Raw genomic sequence first — 19245 nt, forward strand, 5'->3', positions numbered from 1 at the left:
CCTCTAGAATATCCAGGCTAGATATTCTCAGCAACTGGGCTATAGCTGGTGAAACTCCTTGCTACAAGGTAGAACTATGGGCAGAGGGAAAAAGGGATAGTAGATGTGGGAGGAGTGGGGACGGAGACAGTTTAGCAGGTCAGATACACACCTGTGCTGATCTGGAGAACGGGCTGGCTCAGTGGGGTGGGGAATGGAGATGGGGCCTTCCCCACCAGGAGCTGCTGGTTCCGATCTGGCTCCAGGGCAGTGACTGGGTGGCTCAGGGAGGTGGGGGTCGGTTCTGTTGAGCTGGTGCCGGTGGCACTCAGAGCTACAAGGTGGAAAAAGCCACCCGTCCCCTACCCCGTCTCTTGTACTTATCTGTCTGCCACGGGAATTGCTGCTTCACCCTGACTCGAGAGAGCACGCAGGGTCCTTCTTACTCTCATTGTAACACAGGAAGCCTCAAGCCACCAAGCTGCTGCTCTGTCCCCCAGCCGGGCTGCCAGCCCTGCAGCCGGGTCCTCTGGGCTATTGCCTCTGGCAGGGACTGCGTCCCTTATGGCCTTGTTAGCACGGTGTCCTCTGTGCTCTGCAGCCTGGCCGAATGGTTAGAGAAGGGCAGGCTGGGAGCCAGGACTCCTGGGTTCTACACCCAGCTCTGGGAATGGGGTGGGGGTCAGAACTCCTGGGTTGTGGGAGGAAAGGGGGATCTTGTGGCTTAGAGCAGAGGCTCTCAGCCAGGGGTGGGTGTACGCAGAGGTCTGTCGGGGGTACATCAACTCACCTAGGTATTTCCCTAGTTTGACCACAAGCTACATAAAAAGCCCCAGCGTAGTCAGTACAAACTAACATTTCAGACCATGACTGGCTGAGACTGCTGTGTGTACTATACACTGAAATGTAAGTCCAACATTTATAGTCCACTGAATTTATAATTATAGGGGAAAAATGAGAAAATCAGCACTTGTTCAGTAATGGTCGCTGTGAGACGTCTGTATTTCTATGTCTGATTTCAGTCGTTTTTAAGCGAGGTGAAACTTGGGGGTAGACAAGACAAACCAGACTCCCGAAAGGGGTAGAGTAGTCTGGGAAGGTTGAGAAGCGCTGGCGTAGAGTTTTGTAAACGGGGAGCAACTCGTCTGATTAACATGAAAGAAGTGGGAAATGTTCCCCCATGTCACAGACCTCACCTACTACCTCTGTCTATTGAGTGCCCCATGTGGACCCCACTGATACCCAGTGGCAAGGAGTCTCCCAGGCTAACCTCACTCTCACTCAGTGGCAGTGAGTTTCATAGGCTAACCCCACTGATACCCAGTGGCAAGGAGTCTCCCAGGCTAACCTCACTCTCACTCAGTGGCAGTGAGTTTCATAGGCTAACCCCACTGATACCCAGTGGCAAGGAGTCTCCCAGGCTAACCTCACTCTCACTCAGTGGCAGTGAGTTTCACAGGCTAACCCCACTGATACCCAGTGGCAGGGAGTCCCACTAGTTTGCCTTTACAAGAGCAAATTTTATGGCTTCTTGGGGGCCTTAGCAAGGAAATTCCCCTTTAGACCCAACACAGAGCCCTCATTGTCTTGACTCACCTGGGGAGCGAGTGGTGGAAACACAGACCCAGCGCAGAGAGAGCCTCAGATGCTGTGTGTTTGGCCAGCAAAGCGTCCGTGTTTCTGTCCCCTGCACCCCAGAGCCCTCCCCTGTGTGTTGAGTTCACTCCCCTTAACTCTGTGTCTTCTACATGCTCCACCCCCACCTGCTCTCTCAGATCCATGAACTGCAAACCATGAACGGAAATGATCATTGGACACTGTTTTAGCAAATAAACCACCTAAGCAACAGCCACTGCTTTAAAATTAGCCCCTCTCCCTCCCAGAGCCTGGCCTAGAACCCAGGAGTCCTGGCTCCCAGCCCCCCGGCTCTAATGCACTAGATGCTTGGCCAGTAGCTCATCTACTGAGATGTGCCCCCGTGAAGAGGAAGGGGCTGTATTTTGCAGAATTCCTTTCCTGAGAGGGGGCTGCACCATGACCCAGAGATAACCACCCAGCCCCGTTAGCTCACAACAAAATCTGAGTCACAAATGATGCAACTCCCAGCCAAGGAGTGGGGGGTCTTGGGGGTTAGAGCAGGAGGGCTGGGAGCCAGGACTCCTGGGTTCTGTCCCCGCTTCTGGGAGATGAGTGGGGTCTCATGGGCTTGTTCAGGGGGCAGCTGGGAGTAAGGACCCTGGGTTCTGTCCCCAGCTCTCGGAGGGGGGTGGGGTCTAGTGGTTAGAGCAGGTCAATAGTTGGGTGGGGTCCTGTGTTATCTACATGTTGTGGGGACATCCCTGGGTGAGACAACTCCTGTGAAATGCGGCCCCTTCCTATTCTAGATAAAATCTCAGTCACACCCAGCCCTCCCCAGAGTGTTCGTTACAGAGGCCCCATCCTCAGAGCTGGGGCCCTGAAACTCCGGATGAGAACCGAACGCTACTGGGAAAACAGCCCCCAACGGCATGGTACACGAGACCAAGGTTGAATTCTGAGGGGAGTGGGGTCTAGTGGGTCCTGTGTGTGGCTGCAGCCTCATCGGTTTGTGCAGGGAGGAGAATGAAATGCCGTGTTTCTCGCTGCTAGGGCACGAGCTGCACACGTCTGTCTCTCTCTCTCCCTTCCCCTCTTCTGTCTCCTCCAATCCCCTTTGTATTCTTCCTGCTCCTCCTTAGGGTCTCACAGCCCCTATGCCTGGGTTTCCACTGGGTCTTGGGCATGGCCATGTATGAACTCAATGCCTGCCTCTCCCTGGGCATGTTCTCTGCCATCTTCCTCCTCACCCTCACCAGCCTGGACCGCTGCACTCTCCCCTGCCCCCCGTCTGGTGCTGCCATCCCCGCACTGTGACCCAGATCAGGAAGCTGGTCGCGGGCGTGTAGCTGGTCTCCTTCACCCTCAGCGCTCCCTAACTCCTGGAGTCATCTGCAAGAATAGTTACACCTTCTCTGGAGAAGGGGACGGAGCCGAGACGCAGGCCTGGAGGAGACGTCTCCATCTGCTGCAGTTCAGGGTGCCGTTTCTGCTGGACGCCCTGCTGCCCCTCCTCACCAGCATGGGATGCCAGGGCCGGAAGGGGCTGGAGATTAAGAAGAAGGGGACGGTGAGGAGCGGGAAGCCTTTCAAAGTCATGGTGACTGCGGTGGTGTCATTCTTCATCTGCTGGCTGCCCGACCACCTCTGCCAAGGCCTGCTGCTCCAGAAGAATGCGGTGCCAGTGTCGGTCATGAGTGCCTGAAAGTGCCTGGAGTTAGAGAGCATTGGAAACTTGTCATCCCACTTGTTTCTTCATCCCTGATGCTTCTGAAACCCTATGGGTTCCAGGTATCTCAATGTTTATAAACCGATTCCAGATTCCTCGTTATCTGCAGAATCCCATGTGTTCTCTCAATTTTTTCAAAGTCAATGGCTGTCAAGGGTTCCAGATCATTAGCTGGCTCCAGAATCTTGTTTGTTTTTGTTTCTTGATGTGTTCTAACCTAACTGATTCTCATGGCTTCTGCATCACTGGCTGGCTCTGGAATCTTTGTTTTAAGTTTCTCAAAGACTTCATACTCAATAGGGTCCATGGGTTCTAGATTCCTGACCAGTGCTAGGACCCCAGTGGATTCTAGAGTGTTTTAAAACCATATAGACTCCAACAGGTTCCAGACTCTTTGTTGACTTAAAAATCTCATGGGGGTTCCAGATTTCCAAATGGTATAAAATCCATTGTGTGTGGTGTATTATAGGAGAGTCTGTGTATTATAAGAGCAATAGCTAGCTCTTCTCTAGTGCTTGTCCTCAGTAGATCTCAAAGAACTTTGCCAAGGAGGTCAGTAGCAGTCTCCCAGTTTTTACAAATGGGGAAACTGAGGCAGGGAGTATGGAAGTGACTTGGCTAAGGTCACTTAGTCCGCCAGTGGCAGAGCCAGGAATGGTACCAAGGTCTCCTGAGACCTGGACCTGGTCTCTAGAAAATACTGACTCCTTAGACAGTAAGCTCTCTCTTGTCTTTATACAGTGCCTAGCACAGCGAGGCTTGGGGCCATGACTACACCTCCCACTGGATTCTAGCCCTGTCTCTGGGAGGGGAGTGGGGGCTAGTTTTCAAGCAGTTTCTTAGGTGGTTGCTCTGCTAAGACAGTGTCCGAATGACCATTTCCGTTTATGGTTTGCAGCTTTTCAATGTGAGAGAGCAGGTGGGGGTGGAGCATGTAGAAGACACAGAGTTAAGGGGAGTGAACTCAACACATACGGCAAAGCTGAGTTGGGGACAGACACGTAGACGCTTTGCTGGGCAAACACATGTCATCTGAGTCTCTCTGCTGGGTCCGTGTTTCCTCCACCCGCTGCCCATGTGAGTCAAAACAATGGGAAGAGGGCCCAGCATTGGTCTAAAGGGGAATTTCCTTGCTAAGGCCACCTAGGAGCCACAAAAATTGGCTATTGTAAAGGGAAACCAGTGGGACTCCCTGCCACTGGGTATCAGTGGGGTTCTCCTGTAAAACTCCCTGCCACTGGTATCAGTAAGGTTAGCCTGTAAAAGTCCCTGCCACCGATAGCCCTGGGGTTAACACAGGGCACACAATAGACAGAGGTGGCAGGGGATGTCTGTGATGTGGGTGAATTTTTCTGTTTTGTTTCCTGTTAATCAGATGAGGTGTTACCCCTTTGGGGAGTCTAATCAACAGGATCCCACGTCCCTCCCAGAGCCCAGGAGTCTTGGCTCCCGGCTCCTCCCGCATTCTCTAACCATTAGGCCATTCTCCAGAGCAGACAGGACTCCATGCTAATAAGGTTGTGAAGGAGGCAATCCCAGACAGAGGCAAAATCCCCGAGGTCCCTGCTGCAGGGCTGGCAGCCCGGCTTGGGGGCAGAGAAACAGCTCGGTGGATTGAGGCTTCCTGTGTTACAATGAGGGTGAGAAGGACTCTGCACCCTCTCATGAGTCAGGGTGTAGCCTCAGTTCCTGTGACTGGCAGATGAGCACGAGAGATGGGGTGGCTTTTTCTTCCTTGTAGCAGTGAGTTCCACCGGCACCAGCTCCTGCATGCTAAGAGTCAAGAGCACCGATCCCCCCCTAACTGAGTAGGCATGATCCCCTGCCCTGGGGCCAGATTAGAGCTGGCCACCTGAGAGGGGAAAGGCCCCATGGCCCATTTCCTGCTCCCCTGTGCCAGCCAGTCATCCAGATCACAGCTACGTGGTATTCTCTGCATAGCTGTATATTTGGTCTCCTAGAGTGTCCTCTTCTCCATTCCTCCCATATCTGCTATCGCCCTTGTCCTCCCTTACTGCTCACAGCTCTATCCTGTAGCAGTGAGTTCCACTGGTTCTGGGGAGGCTCTGGCTTAATTTAAGAGCAGCTGGTAAGGAAAACAAGCTGGCAAGACAAAGAGCGGCTCCAGAGAAACCCCCTGCCCGTGAGCACTTCAGGGTGGTGAAGAGGTAACGTCCAAGCTAGTGACTGCGATGCGGTATGGAATGTGGGGGACCCTTCATAATATTATGGATACCGATATTACGAAATTGCAGTGAATCATACGAGATATGCCCTGTAAGGTTTCACTGGGCAAGTTATTGTAGAAACAGAGTGTGGCCTCCTTCCCAGATGGCCGGAGGGACAGTCACAACTGACCCCTGGTGGGCAGAACCAGGACACCCGTGCCCGTCCCACCGGAAGGAGAGGGGCGGGACAGGAACCAGAAGTATAAAAGGCAGGCCCTCCAGCTCCGTGACCGCTCTAGCGCCTCAGACCCGGAGGGACAGCCAGAGCTGCCAGTCGGCGGAGACACTGAGGAGTTGCTGGGGCTGCCGTTAGCTGTTTTATCCTGGCGGGATGATCAAGGACACTGGGACCCAGGTATTTCCACCCCTCCCCTTGAACGGGACTGTAGGAAGTTGCCTGGAGAGCTGAATATAATTTGGCTGTTTTCTCACTCACAGCTGGCCAGTGTTGTGGCTGAATTTCCCCACTGACCTATTGGTGTACCACTCCACCACTGTTAGGGCCCTGGGCGGGGACCCGGTGGATTCGGGTGGGCCCAGGTCCCCCTCCCCTGCCACCTCACCCAGGGGTAGCAGGCTCCCCACCCTAGGCCAAAAGGCCTGCATTTATTGGCGGTCCACCCGAGCCAGGACCCCTGGCTGTTTGGTGCCCTGCCCTGCCTGAGGGCCTGGGCCCCTAACTAATTACTGCTCTACACCGCCGAGTGACGGAGACCCTTGTGCCCATTCCCCCTGAACTGTGCCCTTCCAGCCGTGTTGCAGTGAGGGGGCATGGCCTCCCTCCCAGACAGAGGAGGAACAGCCGCAACCACCTTAGAGTTATGATTTGCGAAATATGATAAGCTGATTGATATGTATGTGTCATCTTTGTATCATGAGTTATAAATACGTGTGGTATATTGACGTCTCAGACTTGTGCTGTGTATCTGGGTGACACCCCCAGTCACACTGGCATCTGCACTATCCAGCCTGTTGGATGGATCATCCAGGGCAATCAGCTGTACAATGAGCCCGTTGGGAGAAGCCAGGGGACACATCTATGAGTCAGCAGGACATGTAGGGAGATGCCTGTGGACTCCAAGTGCTTTTCCATGCCCGTATGGTGGGAGCTTGTGTTTGGGACAGAGGATGTACAAGCCACGTGGCAAACATAAAAGGCAGCTGCATCTTCTCCATTTTGTCTTCAACCTGGCTTCTCACCTCTGGAGCAACTTCTCTGCACACTGCAGCTCTCAACGAAGATCCGACAGGCCCATCCAAGCTTTGGGTGTGTTCCAGAAGAACTTTACAAGCCAGCAAACTCCCCAGTGCTGTGAGGAACCTGATCTATGGACTCAGAAATCATATGTACGTATCTGATTGCTTTCACCCTTTAACAACTCTCTTCTATTTCTTTTCTTTTAGTTAATAATAAAACCTTTAGTTTTTAGATACAAAAGGATTGGCTGGCAGCATGGCATTTTGGGTAAGATCCAAACTAGTATTGATCTGGGAATGTGGTTGGCCCTTTGGGGACTAGAATATTTTGTATAGTGAATAGAGTTTTAAGTAACTTCTCACTTTACTGGAGTTATTTGCTGACTGGGAGCCTGCGACTGGAATGCAATAGAGGGACCTGTGTGATTTTTTTTTTGACTTCTCAATAACCCGTGTTGTGGACCAGGAACACGGTGTGTGGCTGGTTGGTGAATCTAACTACAGTGTTAACCACCAGTTTTGGGAGAATCTGCACTCCTTTTTTGCAGCCCACCCTCACCTTGGCATTTTCAGTTTGGGGTACCACAAACATTGGGTCACAAGTCACAGTAAGTATGAAGATCCCACCTGCCAGCTCAAGCCAAGATACAAAAGCTTGGCCAAGGCTGGGGGCCAGCAAATCCAAAGGAGAAGAAAGATTTTAAAAGACCTTCCTGGTGGATTCTCCATCACCAGCAATGTTTAAGGCAGGACTGGGTGTTTTTCTAAGAGATCTGCTCTAGTTCAACCAGGGACTTTAATTCGGGGATGTTCTTCAGGAATTCATACTAGGGGACCACTACGCTCCTTCTGGCTTTAGAATCTCTGAATCTATCCAAAGGTCAGGGAGATGTTGTTGGGGTGCTGTACCAGTTGTCACCTGGAACCACTGGGGTATCTGAGTAAGCGAGGCCTGTGTGGGCCACCAGCCCCGGGTGGAGGGCTTCAGGTAAGTTAGATATGTGCTTAGCTCCTCTATTTTAAAAATCTTTTCCCTTTCCTATTGTTCAGATGAAACAAGGCTGGCAACCATGACAGAAAGCACCTCTCGCTGATTCAGAATTCAGTAGGATCTCATAGCTTCTAGGAAACCCTAGCCAGTTCTTAACCTCTTGAGTACCAGGACTCTCAGTGTTTTGAATGTGTTCTGATGTGATGCGGTCTAGATTTCGAACATCAGAGCCATTGGCCATTATCTTTGAAAACTTGTGGCAATCAGGGGAGGTCCCGGATGATTGGAAAAAGGCTAATGTAGTGCCCATCTTTAAAAAAAGGAAGAAGAAGAATCCGGGGAACTAAAGACCTGTCAGTCTGACCTCAGTCCTTGGAAAAATCATGGAGCAGGTCCTCAAGGAATCCATATTGAAGCACTTGAAGGAGAGGATGATCAGGAACCGTCAACATGGATTCACCAAGGGCAAGTCATGCCTGACTAATCTAATTGCCTTCTATGACAACATAACTGGCTATGTGGTTATGGGGAAAGTGGTGGACGTAATATATCTTGACTTTAGCAAAGATTTTGATATGGTCTCCCGCAGTATTCTTGATAGCAAGTTAAAAAAGTTTGGATTGGATGAATGGATTATAAAATGGATAGAAAGCTTGCTAGATTGTCTATCTCCATGGGTAGTGATCAATGTCTCGATGTCTTGTTGGCAGCCGGTATCAAGCGCAGTGCCCCAGGGGTCAGTCCTGGGGCCAGTTTTCTTTTTCTTCTTTATTAATGATCTGGATGATGGGATGGATTGCACCCTCAGCAAGTTCGTGGATGACACTAAGCTGGGGGGAGAGGTAGATACGCCGGAGAGTAGGGATAGGGTCCAAAGTGACCTAGACAAATTGGATGATTGGGCCAAAAGAAATCTGATGAGGTTCAACAAGGACAAGTACAGAGTCCTGCACTTAGGACGGAAGAATCCCATGCACCGCTACAGGCTGGGGACCGACTGGCTAAGTGGCAATTCTGTAGAAAAGGACCTAGGGGTTACAGTGGACGAGAAGCTGGATATGAGTCAACAGTGTGCCCTTGTTGATATAAAGGGTAACGGCATATTGGGCTGCATTAGTAGGAACATTGCCAGCAGATCGAGGGAAGTGATCATTCCCCTCTATTGGCACTGGTGAGGCCACATCTGGAGTACTGTGTCCAGTTTTGGGACCCCCACTACAGAAGTGATGTGGAAAAACTGGAGAGAGTCCAGTGGAGAGCAATGAAAATGATTAAGGGGCTGGGGCACATGACTTATGAGGAGAGGGGTCACTTGCAACCAGATGCTGCTGACGCTGAGTTCAAAACTGCCCCTGGTCTGGGAATCCCAGAGGAGATCTGCTAAGGGTGCTCCTGCATCTGCGCCTGCGGAGAAAACTTTTCCTGTCAGAACCGACGAGTCAAAGAGCTCTGAAATCCATGCACCCGCTTGGCTTGGCTTGAATCTGGCTGTCTCTGAGCAAGATGGGGGCAGAATGAATGGGGCCGGTTCGGGGCCTTGGGATCCAGGGCCCTCAGTTAAAGCCGCATGAAAAGGAGTCACTCTTAATTTTTTCACACCGCTCTGAAAACCAGTTGCAGACTCGCACTGACTTGTGAAACCCTTCTGCCAGGTGGAGCCAGCAGCATCAAGGGCTGGGTTCAGTATCTAGGGGGTTCCTTTTCAACAATACAACACAAAACTGTCTCGAGCCCCACCCAGTGACCTGGGACAATTACACACCACCCCCGGGTGCCTCTAAGAGTCAATACTTCCCCTCTCACAAGCACAGAGTTTGAGTGTAGTAAAAACTTTTAATAAAAGAAGGGAAGTAACTCAGCATTAATTTGGGAAAACACCGCAACTAGGGTTCATAAACGCAAACCATGAGCAAAAGACCCACCTGTAAGTAGGTTTGGCAGGGTGCTTTGCCCCTCAGGGTCTTAAGTCCAGCAACCCCCAAAGTCCCTTTAACGTGCCCATCCCTTCTCTGTACCCCACTCACAGTTGCTGTCCTTGGCCAGTGCAGCCCCAGAGTTCAGAGGTTCAGCCGCAGAGTTCGCCGCCCACCCTGGGTCGAAGGTGGGGGCGGGGGGTAAGGAGGCACCTTACATGCTGCACTGCTTGGGCACTCGCTGATTGTCTTGCCTCTGCGGGGCTCTGCTCGGGCCCTCTCCACCAGCTTCTGTTGGGAATGGCTAGGGAATGGTGTCCCTAGACTCTGGGGGTGAGCAACGGGATGGATCACTTGATGATTCCCTGCTCTGTTCATTCCCTCTGGGGCACCTGGCACTGGCCACTGTCAGAAGACAGGATACTGGGCTAGATGGACCTTTGCTCTGACCCAGTAGGACCACTCTTATGTTCTTCTCTGCTGGCCACTTACTCCATCTCTCCACCAGCCACCTTGCTGGCCACTTTCCCCACCTCCCTGCCAGCTGACCACTCACCAAGATGTCTTCAGGCCCCACCCCCCCACTTAACACAACTGTCAGTGATTTCAGCTGCTTATGGGGGAGCCTCTCTGCTGGTGCACCTGGATAGTCTCTTGCAATAGAGACACTGTCCCAAAGTAGATCTAAGACTTAGACCTAGGTATCAGTGATTTCAGCTCTGCAGCATGTAACAAGACTCTCAATTGAGTCTAAATTAGCTGTTTTATTATTATACAGAGAATGGGTCAAACACTGTCTGGGACCCAACCCCACACCACCAGATACTTATCCACACCCTCTCTCCACTCATTGGGCTTTGAAACCCATGTCCCCTGCTTAATGAGTGCTGTTCAGTTGAGGGTGAGTCCCTCCATTGGGGTATGTGAGGTCCAGTTCTGCTGCCCTTGGTTCACACAGCAAGGATACCAATGTTTATTACTCCTTCCCCAATAACAAGGAGACTGGGGATCCAACTCCAGCCAGAACTGATCATTTGGACAAGCAATCCCATCATGCTGAGCGAAGCAGGGTGGGTGTGTCCATGCAAACGAAATCAGCTTCCACAGCTCACCACTAGATGTTAGGGGAGAGCTCATCCAGACTCTGCTTACACTTGGAAAGTGGCACCAAGCCTCAGGGGCTCTGCTGGAGGAAAGGGTGAATGTTTAATTGGGGACTCCATGAGATGCAGCCCCCTGAAGGTGAGCTGCTGTTAATATTCACAAATTGCACTGACGCCCCTGTGCATGGGGCAACTACCTTGAAAAATGGGGCGGGGTTTGTAGTGCAAATTTGGGGTCATTTGGTTCCCGTTATACAGGCTCCCCCTCCCCGCCACACATGCTGATTGAACATTTTCAGATTGTTATAATGTTCTCGGTGCAGAGCGAGGGGAAATAGCAAAGAGGCCGAATTTCAGGAAACAACAAGCCTGGACGGCCCCTGAGAACAGCTACGCAACAGGTCCGAGGGCCAGTGCGGCCATACTGCAAAAGTGAGTCCGCTCCTCAAGCTGTTTGCACCTGTGTTTAATAGCAACTCACCCCTCCGTGAGGTACGGCTTCCAGCAGAAATTGAGGGTGAGTAACACACACATTGAGCTGACACGTGGGGGCCTAGAGACACGGCCACTGCTATTTTGATCTAGAAAGGGAGATGTTTGAATTCTCGTCTCTATTATCACCTTTGACCTGGTGTCTTCAGCCACAATGGGGCTGAATTGGGACCACTGATGGCGTGTAAGTCCTGTGCCAATAACCGATTCTTCGGGTCTCCGTTTATTCCAAAAAATTGGGAGAGGGTCACTTATTTGGAGATTACCCCAAATTATTATTTTTTGGCAAATGAAAAGGGGCGGGGGATTGTTTCAGACCGAAGAAAATGATTTTCTTTGTGAGCTTAGATTTTACACATTTTAAATAAAATTGAAGTACATTTCAAGACAAAGCCATTTTGAAAAAGAAAATAAAAATGTTTCATTTGAAAATGTCTGATTTTTGGTGATTGAGCGAAATAATCTGGCAAATTTTATACTAATTCATGAAATGTTTTGGTGTTGCTAAGTTTGATCTAACTGCTAGAGACCACTGCCCTCCCAGAGCTGGGGACTGAACTGAGGAGTCCTTGCTCCTAGCACCCCCCCCCCCCGCCCCAGACTGCACTCACCTCCCGGGGCAGGAGAAGAACCCGAGAACTCTGAAGTGAAATCAACAAAGTTACACTGATTTACACTGGCCGAGGATCTGGCCTGTTCACTCCATGTCTTATTGCCTTACAGGCTTAATATTCCAAAATAATTGGTGATTATTTGTTATGCTTCTCTTTCTGGGGGGGTTCCCAGATGAACACTGTGACGGGGCGCAACTCACCACTGCGGTGCCTCCTGCTGGCTGTCCAGGGAATTAGCGCTGTGCCCTCTTCTGGTGGCGTCTTGCCTGCTGTCACCTCTGTTCCTGGACCCACATCACTCCCAGGACCACGGCGTCCTCCTACAGTGACACTGCCCCCTGGCTGCGCCACACTCTGTTCCCCCCTTCCGGGGGGACCTGTAGTCTATTGTCCGGCCACTCCCTTCAGTGGCAAACTGTGGTCCATGATCTATCCACTTCCTTCAGTGGCTCCAGCACCCTCTTTGCCCGTGTGTCAGGGCCTCAGTCTGCAGATCCCTGCAGCCTGCCAGGAGCTGCCTTTAGCTGCCTGGGTCTCTGCCTGCAGCACTGCTCTGCCCAGGGGACTTGCTGCCCTCCTCCTGCAAGGCAGCCAGTCCTCCTCCCTTCTCCAGCTCCAGGGAGTGACTCCCACTGCTCTGTTCTGCAGCCCTCCATGCACATGTGATTCCATGGACTTCGCCCTCAAAGCGGAGAATGTTCTCAGTTCCAGATCTGCTGCCCTGAGGGGTCTTGCTTGTAAAAGGCTTGAGCTTCCATAGTTTTTTTTTTAATGGATTGACTTGTAACCCTGGAGTTTCTAGAACTAACTGCACATCTAGAATTCACACGATCCTACTGTTTTTTCAGACATATAGGTGTTTGGAGCCCTTGAAGTACTAGACCATGTCAGATCTGATTGGATTTCAAAACACTGTCACACCTAGAACTCAAGAGGTTTCAGAACTAGCCAAATAGCTAGAACTTGTGTGGTACTACTCTGTGTGTGTGTGTGTGTGTGTGTGTGTGTGTAAGTAGATTGTAATAAATATAAAGGGAAGGATAACAACCTTTATGTATGCATCTGAGGAAGTGGGTTTTCTACCCACAAAAGCTTATGCTCAAATAAATCTGTTAGTCTTTAAAGCGCCACTGGACTCCTTGCTGTTTTTGTGGATACAGGCTAACACCGCTACCCCCTGATACTTGACAACTTTTATGTATGCAATAATATAAAATCCTTCCTGGCCAGAGGTACAGAATCACTTTACCTGTAAGGGGTTAAGAAGCTGAAATAATTTGGTTGGCACCTGACCAAAAGGACCAATAAGGAAAGAAGATACTTTCAAATCTGGGAGAGAGGTTTTGTTTGTGCTCTCTTTGTTTGTTCCCTCTCTGGACAGAGAGAGAAACCAAGGAGGTAAACCATCTCCTGAAAAGATACCTGAAATGATACATCTAAAATAACAGAAATTGTAAGTAAAGGCAAGGAAATGCATTAGATTATCTTTGGTTTTAGCTTGTGAATTTTCCCTCTGCTAAAGAGAGAGTTTTATTCCTGTTTTCTGTAACTTTAAAGCTGAGCCTAGAGGAGAATCCTCTGTGTTTTAAATATTTTTATTTATCATGTAAAGTTACCTTCCGTCCTGATTTTGCAGGTGTGATTCTTTTAATTTTTCTGTAAATAAAATTCTTCTTTTAAGAACCTAATTGATTTTCAGTGTCCTAAAAACCCAGGAGTTTGGTCTGTGCTCACATTGTAACCAATTGGTTAGCAATTATTCTCAAGCGTCCCCAGGAAAGGGGGTGAAAGGGCTTGGGGGAATATTTTGAGGAAATAGGGACTCCAAGTGGCCCTTTTTCCTGGATTTTTGTCTAAATCACTTGGCGGTGGAAGTAATACCGTCCAAGGACAAGGAAGGATTTGTGTCTTGGGGAAGTTTTAACCAAAGCTGGTAGAAATAAGCTTAAGGGGTCTTTCATGCTGGTCCCCACATCTGTACCCCAGAGTTCAGAGTGGGGAGGGAACTCTGACATAGATATAGATAGATAGATATAAATGCAATAGTACCCCATGAGTTCTCGATATTTGAGTGGTTCTTGAACCTTTTGACAAGTTTTTTGACAACTACTTCTGACAAGTTTGTTAAAACCCAAACTGGTCCTATGTCAGCTAGGACATCATATATGAGGTTTGAAACTAAGATGTTCTGGTCCACATCAGACCGATTGAGTTTTAAAATCTTGGCAGACCTAGAACTCAAAGGTTCAAGAACCAGCCAAATATCTAGAACTCATAGGATCCTATTGGCTTTTGAAACATACATGGGGTTTAAAAACATAATGTCTAAATCCAGGCCACATCAGATCAGATCACATTCAAAACACTGGCAGACGTGGGACCCAAGAGGTTAACAATCGGCCAGGATTCTTAGAATCTATGAGATCCTATTGAATTTTGAGTCAATGAGAGATGGTAAGTGTCATAGTTGTCAGTCTTGTTTTGTTTGAACAGTAAAACACATATGTCTAACTTACCTACAGCCTCCACCCTGAACTGGTGGCCTATGCAGGCCTGGCTTCCTCAAACACCCCAGTGGGCCCTAGGTGACAACTGGTATGCCACCCTGACAACATCTGCCTGTTCTCTGGATGTATTCAGAGATTCCCAGACTAGAAGGAGCATGGTGGTCCCCTACTCTGACCTCAGGCAGAACGTCCCTGAATTAGTCCCTGGTTGAATTAGAGCAGATCTCTTAGAAAAACACCCAGTCCTGCCTTAAAAATTGCTAGTGATGGAGAATCCACCAGGCAGGTCTTTTCAAGTCTTTATTGTTCATTGGATCTGCTGGTCCCCAGCCTTGGCCAAAGTTTTATAACATGGCTGGAGCTGAGAGGTGGGGTCTTCTTGATTACTTGGATGTTACTTCTTTACCTGAACTGTTCATGGACAGGTGGTTTCTGTGGAGCTGCTCTTTGTCCTGCTGGCTTGTTGTCCTTATTGGCCAATCTTAATCTAAGCCAGAGCCTCCACACACTAAAGATCCCAGTGACCGGGTCACGCGGTGGTTGTAAAGTATTTCAGAGCCATCACACAAACTTTACAGAATCTATGTCATTCAAGGAATGCCTGGGAATGATTATACTTATTATATTTTATTTCAGGTAGTTCCGGGAGCCCTAGTCCTGACCCAGCACCCTGCTGTGCTAGGCGCTGTACAAACACAGAGTAAAAAAACAGTCCAGGTCACAGAAAGCTCACAATCTATGGAGATACAATATATAGAGACCTGGCTGGGATGCAGGAGACCTGGGTTTGTTTTCAGTTCTGCCACTGGCCAGACCAAAGGTTCTACTGGGTGTCCTTGGCCAAGTCACATTCCCACTCTGTGACTCAACTTCCCCATTTGTATAACCTGGAAGACTGCTACTGATCTCCTTGCTAAAGTTCTTTGAGATCTACTGATGACAAGCACTAGAGAAGAGCTAGATATCACTAAAGTAATACACAGACTCTTCTACAATATAGTACACCTACTGGATTAAAACCATTTAGAAATCTAGAACCACAATGAAATTTTCAGAAAAGAATCTGAAATCAGTTGGATTCTATGTGGTTTGAAAACACTCTTGAATCCAGCGATGTCTTTGGTCCAGTCAGGAATCTAGAACCCATGGACTTTGTGTATGAACACACTGAGAGGCTTAGAATGAAGGAAATTCTAGAGCCACCTAGAGATGCAGAATCCAAGAGCATTAGTTAGGTTACACCACATTGAGAGTCCTAAAAGAAACGAGATTCTGGAACTGGCTACCGATTTGGTGCCATTGATGGCCATTCAGTATGAAAAAAAAATGAGAGACCTAGAACGCATGGGATTCCGGAGAGAGGAGGGAATCTAGAATCCAGGAACACTGCAGGGTTTATAAACAGTGAGGTGCCTGGAACCCATTAGGATTTAGAACCATGAGGAATCTAGAAAGAAATGGGATACCAAATGTTCAACTCTCCCTAAACCTGGGCATCTTCAGGCCATCACCTGTTTTCTGTTCTAGACTTCTGACCCCTGTCTTCCACTAGACTAGGGGACACTGCTGCCGAGATCATCGACAAAAGCTGCTTTGACCAGAGTGAGAAGAGACATCCTGAAGACCTGCCAGGATTTCTCCACCACAAAGAGGTAGAGGATGGGAGTGAAGCAGGATGTGAAGGTATGAATGACCAAGAAAGCACCTGCCACCTACTCTGGCATCTCCTTCTTGTAGAGGGTCAAGCTCTGTTAGAGGTTGTAGGGCAGCCAACAGAGGAAGAAGGAAACCACTGTGGCCACCATGACTTTGAAGGGCTTCCCAGCCCACGCCAGCTTCTTCTCCTTCATCTTCAGCCCTACTCAGCCATAGCATCCCATGGTGGTGCAGAAGGGCAGCAGGAGGCCCAGCAGGAACCAGACCATGAAGACAGACAGGTGGACCCATCTTCCCATCCCCTGCAGCTTGTCTCCGTTCCAGTCTCCGGAGAGGGCATAGTTGTTGATGCAGATGATTCTGCCCCCATCCAACATGTGGGTCTCCTGGAAAGCCAGATAGGGAGCGCTGAGACTGAAGGAGGCCAGCCACACACCCACAGCCAGCTTCTGAGCCTGGGGCACTGTGCGGTGATTCCAAGACCAGATGGGATGCTGAGTGATGGTATAGAGGTCCAGACTGATGAGTGTGAGAATGAAGATGGAGGTGAACATGCCCATTGAGATGCAGGTGTTGAGAAGCTTGCAAATGGCCATGCCAAAGACCCAGTGGAAACCCAAAAGGATGTAGACGGCGAAGAAGGGGATCAGCAGGGTGAAGAGAAGGTAGCCAGGTGAAGGAACCAGAGAGTGATCACCATCCTCCTCATCTTCAGCCCCAGCACCCATTGGTACAGCCTGTTTCCCATCACATCCACCAGGAAGGTGGGGAAGAGCAACACGGCCTCAGCCAGGTGAGCATTGCTCCCAGGTGCTGGAGGCTTGCTGGTATTTGCCCCAGCAATTAGTTGGAGAGGTGTCTTGCCTTGGTCCATGGTGCCCTGGGGAGAGAGAGAAGATGGGTTAGAAGGGACGACAGAGGAGAGGAAAAGGGGGAGGGGAAGAGGAGGAAGGGAGAAATAAGAGGGGGTTAGGAAGGCACCATTGGGGAGGATATCTCTGGGCACCCTCTGGTCCTCCAGAATATCCAGGCTAGATATTCCAAGCAACTGGGCTATAGCCGATGGAACTCACCCCTACAAGGTAGAACTATGGGCCAAGGGAAAGAGGAATAGTAGATGTGGGAGGGGTGGGGACGGGGACATTGTAGTAGGTCAAATACACAGCTATTCTGATAATATCACCTTGCTGTGATCTGGAGGATGGACTGGCTCATAGGGGTGGGGAATGGGATATGGGGCCTTCTCCTCCAGGAGGTGCTGGTTCCAATCTGGCTCTAGGGTGGGGACTGGCTGGCTCAGGGAGGTGGGGGTTGGTTCTGTTGAGCTGGTGCCGGTGAGGGTCCCCTTAACTCTGTGTCTTCTACATGCTCCCCCGCAACCTGCTCTCTGGTTGAAAAGCTGCAAACCATAAATAAATATGATCATTTGGACATTGTCTTAGCAGATCAAACACCTAAGAAACAGCCATTACTTTAAACCAACCCCCATTCCCCTCTCACAGCTAGGGCTAGAACCCAGTGGGTGGTGTAGTCATGGCCCCATACCGAGCTGTAGTAGGTGCTGTGTAAAGACAGAGGAAAAAGACAATTCCTGCACGAGAGAGCTCACTGTCTAAGGAGTCAGGGTTGATAGAGACCAGGACTCAGGAGGCCTTGATCCTATTCCTGGCTCTGCCACTAGTGGACTGAGTGACCTTGGCCTCAGTTTCCCCATTTGTAAAAACTGGGAGACTGCTCCTGACCTCCTTGGCAAAGTTCTTCGTGATCTACTGTGGAAAAGCATGAGAGAAGAACTAGCTATTGTGTTTATAATACACAGACTTTCCTATAATACACCACACCAAATGGATTTTAAACCATTTGGAAATCTAGAACCCCCATGAGATTTTTAGATCAAGCAAAGAAGCTGGAACCTGTTGGATTCTATATGGTTTAAAAACACTCTAGAATCTCCTGGGGTCCTAGCACCAGCTGGGAATCTAGAACCCATAGACCCTATTGAGAGTGAACAATTTGAGAGACTTAAAGGGAAGATTCCAGAGCCAACCAATGACACAGAACCCATGAGAATCAGTCAGGTTAGAATACATTGATTCTGTAGCCAGCTAGTGATCTGAAACCCTAAACACCCATTGAGTTTTGTAATGTTGAGAGACCTAGAACACATGGGATTCTGCAGATAACAAGGAATTTGGAATCCCAAGGACCCTGCTCGGTTTATAAACATTGAGATACCTGGAACCCATCAGGTTTCAGAACCGTCAGGAATGAAGGAACAGGTGGGATGATAAGTTTCCAGTGCTCTCTGACTCCTGGCACTTTCAGACGCTCGTGACCGACACTGGCACCGCATTCTTGTAAAACAGCAGGCCGTGGCAGAGGTGGTCGGGCAGCCAGCAGCCCAAGAACGACACCACCGCAGTCATCGTGACTTTGAAAGGCTTCCCTCTCCTCGCCAACCCCTTCTTCTTAATCTCCAGCCCTGTCTGCATCCCACACTGGTGCAAAGGGGCAGCAGGAAGTCCAGCAGAAACTGCACCCTGAACAGCAGCAGATGGAGAGGTCTCCTCCAGGCCTGCATCTCGGCTCCGTCTCCCTCTCCAGAGAAGGTGTAACTATTCGTGCAGACGACCCTGCCCCCTCCATCTCCAGGAGTTCCAGGAAACCCAGTTAGGGAGCGCTGAGGGCGAAAGAAACCAGCTATACAACCGCGACCAGCTTCCTGACCCAGGTCACAGTGTGGGAACGGCAGCACCCCTCCCCGAGCTATGGCCAGAACCCAGGAATCCTGACTCCCGGCCCCCTCAGTCTAACCCTTTGGATCTCATTCCCCTCCCAGAACTGGGACTAGAACGCTGGTTTGTGACTCCCCACACAGACCTGCTCAACCACTCGACCCCACTGCCCTCCCCTAGCCAGGGATAGTACCCAGGAATCCTGGCTCCCAGCCCCTTCCTCCCCCCCACTCTAACCACTAGACCCCACTCCCCTCAGAATTCAACCTTGGTCTCGTGTACCATGCCGTTGGGGGCTGTTTTCCCAGTAGCGCTGGATTCCTGTCGGGGATCTCAGGGTCCCAGCTCCGAGGATGGGGCCTGTGTAACAAACACTCTGGGGAGGGCTGGGTGTGACTGAGATTTTATCTAGAATAGGAAGGGGCAGCATTTCACATGAGTTGTCTCACTCAGGGACGTACCCACTACATGTAGATAACACAGGACCCCACACAACTATTGACCTGCTCTAACCACTAGACCCCAC

At 50.0% G+C, this 19245-nt stretch overlaps 1 pseudogene; it reads right to left on the bottom strand.

Moving 5' to 3' along the window:
• Window positions 1-15851: 15851 nt before the first annotated feature.
• On the bottom strand, window positions 15852-16858 carry LOC114021137 (annotated as a pseudogene).
• Between the last annotated feature and the right edge of the window lie 2387 nt (window positions 16859-19245).

Source organism: Chelonia mydas, chromosome 24 (assembly GCF_015237465.2).
Source record: "Chelonia mydas isolate rCheMyd1 chromosome 24, rCheMyd1.pri.v2, whole genome shotgun sequence".
NCBI lineage: Eukaryota > Metazoa > Chordata > Testudines > Cheloniidae > Chelonia > Chelonia mydas.